This window comes from Octodon degus, unplaced genomic scaffold, assembly GCF_000260255.1.
Source record: "Octodon degus isolate 3935 unplaced genomic scaffold, OctDeg1.0 scaffold00177, whole genome shotgun sequence".
Classification (NCBI taxonomy): Eukaryota; Metazoa; Chordata; class Mammalia; order Rodentia; family Octodontidae; genus Octodon; species Octodon degus.
The window spans coordinates 3,127,103-3,131,959 of record NW_004524753.1 but is presented as its reverse complement, the minus strand read 5'-3'; the positions used below and the strand labels follow the sequence as shown (position 1 = coordinate 3,131,959).

At 49.0% G+C, this 4,857-nt stretch overlaps 1 pseudogene; it reads left to right on the top strand.

The window, feature by feature from the left end:
• The first annotated feature begins 633 nt into the window (after positions 1-633).
• On the top strand, positions 634-4,347 carry LOC101575527 (annotated as a pseudogene).
• Positions 4,348-4,857: the final 510 nt, after the last annotated feature.

Genomic DNA, 4,857 nt, shown 5'->3' with positions numbered 1-4,857 from the left:
TCTGAGAAGTGTGTATTCATCTCAGATACCCATTTTTGGATTGGGTCTTTAAAATTGGGAGATCTAGGGCTGGCAAGATAGCTCAGTGGACTAAGCACTTGCTTAGGTAAGTACAGGGGCCAGGGTTCGATCCCTGGCATGGTATGCCACGCCAGCCCCACCCCCAGGCGCACTGAGCTGGTGATGGAGTCCAGGCATGGAGGTGTACACCAGTAATCTCATCACTAGGAAGGCTGAAAACAGGAAGATCACTGTGAGTCCAAGCTGTGCAGTGAGACCCTGCATAAATAAATAAATACATGAATAAATAACACAAATAAATTTGGGAGAGCTGACTTACTGAGTTTTTATATGTTGATAGTAATCCTTTGCCTCAGCTACAGCTGGCAAATTTTTTTCCCCACATTGTGGTTGTCTCTTCACTCTTTTGCTGGTTTCTCTTCTTGTGCAAAAGCTTTTTCATGAGATCCCAGTTGTTGATTTTTTTGTGGTAGTTCCTGTGTGATCAGGGTTTTATTCATAAAGTTTTTGCCTCTACCAAAGCATCAAGAGTTTTACCTACTCTGGGAAGTGTAGCCTCAACCCCGTACAGACGATTTTCTATTTTATACACACATTTTGTATACACTGTAGATGATGACTTCAATGAGCAATGACCATTGCTGTGGTGCTTGGGGGAAAAACAGGTTTCAACAATACAGGCAACACAAGCACAGAAACAAGTGGCTCAGGCCACAATTGAATAAATGCATCTTGCTCAAGTGATCTTCGATAAAAACAATTCTGATTTTGAAGCTAAAGTTAAGCAGCTTATGGAAGTGACAGGGAAGAGTCAGGATGAATGCATAGTGGCTCTACGTGACTGTAATGGAGATATCAACAAAGCTATTAATATATTGTTGGGGAGGGAATTCAGATACCACTTCTCAGGAGACTGTAGGGGGCAAGAAAAAGAATTTTGGAAAAGAAAGTTCAGAAAACAAAGAGAATAGAGAGAAGCAAAAGAGAAGCAAATCGTGGACATGGTAACAACAACCAGAAAGGAAAAGGAAGCAAATGTGGCAGAGAATTTAGCGGGGAAGAGAATGGAATTGATTGTAATCAAGGAGACAAAACTTCAGACTGGGGCATGTGAGCCCATGTTCAAGGATTTGGACGAAGCAGAGAAAGAGGATCAGGGCGGTTCTCAACTCAAAGCACATGGGCATTTAATCCGGCAGACTATTCAGATTATTCATCTATAGATGGGTGTGGGACAAAAGTAGTAGTTTGGGAAGCTGCTCAGAATGGTGCAAGTGAAGGATCGGAACTGGCAACACATGCTTGCAACATAACCCAAAATCTGCCAAAGAAAAGTTCTTATGAACTGACAGGCGCCTGGAAAAATTCTGTGGAGGAGTGGACAACACATGACTGGACTGAAGATCTTTCTGAAACAAGTTTTTACTGCCTCATCAGTTCCAGCAGAGAACGACGTCACACCTAGGCACAGTCTGACCTAGTATCCCTGCTCCAGCAGCCTGTTCCTCCAGGTCAAGTGTCAGAAGTCGGCTCCTTTGGAACTTCCCAACAGCAGAGCTTTGGCCAAGCCCTTGTTTTCACAAAATCTCAACACAACACACAGCACCAGGGCCTGTCAGCTCACCTGCTGCCCCCTCCTACTCTCCTCAACACCTGTCACCTGTCCTTGGCTCAGGATTTGGAGAGCTTACACCATCAAAATTGGCAAATATCACCAGCTGCCAGGTTTTGGACCTGAAAGCTCACCTCCACCCCAAGTTCCCAATAGTACAAGTTCCTCAACAACTACTACTTCTTGGGACCTCAAACCCTCAGTGTGCCAGTGCTCAGTCCTCAGTCACTTTGATTTCAAGTCTCAGCCTGAACTGAGTTCTGGATACTCACCTGTTCTTAGCCAGCTGAGCCAGCGAGAGCAGCATCAGACCCAAGCAACCAGTGTTCCTCCTCCCGGCTTGGAGTTCTTTCCTTCCCAGGCAAAACACTGAAAGTCCACACCTGGAGACAGTGCTTCCATTGTGAACAAACTTTTGCAGCTTCCTAACATGGCTGTCAAAAATAGCATTGTATCTGCCCACCAACTACAACCCAAACACATCAAACTCCCTAAGTGGTGAGTATCTTCAGCTTCTAAGATTCCACCTTCTGCAGTGGAAACGCCTGGCTCAGCAGATGTCACAGGATTAAATGTTCAGTTTGGAGCCCTGGAATTTGGATCAGAATCCTCTCTCTCTCTCTCTCTCTCTCTCTCTCTCTCTCTCTCTCTCTCTCGGTTTCGATCAGTTCCAAGCAGTGAAAATAGTAATTGGATTCCCATCAGCTTGTATTGGAAGTCTTCAAGTGATCCTCTATGTAACTCTACCAATGACCAGTGCTAAGCAGGGCTCTGCCTGCACAACTTCAGCCATTGCCTCCTCCAGTCTGAACAGCTCACCCCTGAGCTCCGTTAGCCCTGTGATGACATCTTCCTCTTACGACCTGAGTGCTGTGCACAGCAGGATCGCATACTAAAGCTCTGTGAGTCCACCAGGATCAGCTCCAGGAGCCATCCCTAATGGACATAGTGGTGGTTGAAGTCAGCAAACATTAGACACTACTTCATCTGTCCCAGCTCCCAAGACAACAGATCCTCCCTCCACCCTCCCATCTGTGGGCTTGCTTGCCCTCCTCATCCCAGCTTGGTGACCTGTCCAGCAGCCCCCTCTCTCAGTGTAGCAGTTCACTCACCAGCCACCCGAGAAGCCTCTCCTCTGCTCAGGCAGCAGTCTCGAGCATAGCACACACACATGCCAGTGGGGAGAATCCCCTTCCATCCAGTCCTCAACGACCTTCTCCACAGCAGCACCATTCTGTTCGAGTGCCCCTTCCTCAAGTGTCAGGCACCTGGCAGCATGAGCACAGGGAGCAGCCTCCACCTGGGTGGGACCACTGTGAGCAATCCCAGCAGCACTGGCAGGGCTGTGCCCTTGGTGACCTCAGGCAAAGCACCCCAAAACCTGCCTCAAGGGTTACTGACAGCAAAGCTGTTGGGAAAAGGCATCCTCAGACCCACACAAGACCACACGCAAGTTAGCTGGCACAAAAGGTAGTTTATTGATGGCAATGAGCATGTGCTGGGCTGCTCAGCAGACCTGAACAGCAGCGATGGTTGGGGAGGCAGGGACTTTAGAGTACGCAGGAATGGGGAAAGAGGGGTCATAAAGTATCCCTGGCTGGGCCAGGGTGTTCCAAATGCAAAGTGTAGAGTCCTTGAAGCAAGCTGAAACAAAGCTATATACATAAGCAGCTGGATGCAGACAGTCAAGGTTTAATCTTTGCAGCACAGTTGTGGTTGGTGCATCTGGGAACATCGGGAAGGGTATGGGGAAGGGGCCCACAGCTGGGTGCTGTAACAGTTACCTCCCCTGCTGTACAACCAGTAGTTCATGGGCCCCAGAGGACTACTTCCTGCCTACCCAATTTATGGCTCCAAATGCTGTGGTCACGGCTGCCTATGGATTACTATAGAATTCCCTTTGCTGCACCCACAGCCCTTGCCAGCAGAGATGGGAGCCTGGCTAATAACCCGTATTTCAGGTGATGTCATTAAGTTTGGCCGAGGTGACTCTGCATCTCTAGCTCCTCCCACCACACTAGCTCAGCCACAGCAGAGCCCATCCCAGACCCACCACACAGCCCAGCAGCCCTTTTTGAATACTGTGCTGCCACCTGGCTATAGCTACACTGGCCTTCCCTATTACACTGGTGTCCCCAGTGCCCTCCAATATAGGCCTACCATGTTCATCCCTCAAGCCTCAGCCAAACAGCACGGTGTGAACCTCAGCACCCCCACCACCCCTTTTCAGCAGCAAAGCTACAGCACAGTTTATGATGACCTGACCCACGGGACAGCAGCAGGTGACTACACCAAGGGCGGCTATTCTAGATCTTCACAGGCACAAAACACATCTGCTAGTTCTGGGCCTAGCAAAGGAGCACCAGTGCCTTCAGGTGACCACCGGCCTACTAGTTACAACTGCTTCTGTCTACAACAAGACACAGGCTTTTGACAAGCAAGGGTTTCATGCAGGGACCCCTCCACCTTTTAGCCTGCCCTCAGCCTTGGGCTCCACGGGCCCCTTGCCCCCTGGAGCTGTCCCCAGTTATGCCCCCGCACTGTTCCTGCACATCCTGTTGGCCCACCAGCAGCCCCATTCACAGCTGCTAAACCACCACCTTCCACAGGATGCCCAGAGTGGCTCAGGACAATGCAGCCAGCCCAGTTGCCTGCAGCCCAAGTTTCAAGCCTCCAAACCCACCTATTGCAACTCTCTGTACTGGACAAACTAGACCATTGAGGAAGGGGTGGGCTCCAGAGCAGGGCTTATCCTGGGCAGGAGAGAACACGGGAGTGTATGTCTGGCAGCCCGGTGTCCTTTTCTAGATTCCTAAAGCTCTGTGGAGAGTCTCCTCCTAGACTCGCTATTGTATGTAATGTAGCTCAGTAGAATAAGAGCTTGCCTGGCAAGCTCAAAGGCCTGAGTTCAATCCCTGAAAAAAAAAAAAAAAAAAGCCCTGTAAATGTAATAGAAGTCCAGGGCTGCAACTGGCAGCCAAGTCTGTTCTCCCCATCCAGTCCTTTTTCACTGTAACCAAGAAATCCTGCACCCCTTCTGCCATCAGATCTTCCACATGGCCACAAGGCAGATTGGGCTTTCGGGTCAGGTATCAATGAAGAATCACAACTTATCTCAGTCCCTTGTGAACTTTGACTTTCTTTTGCTTGTAATTACTTTATACCTATTTTTGAGAAACTGATCCTTTTGTTATTTGTCGTGCTCCCCCTACTACCAGATCTTG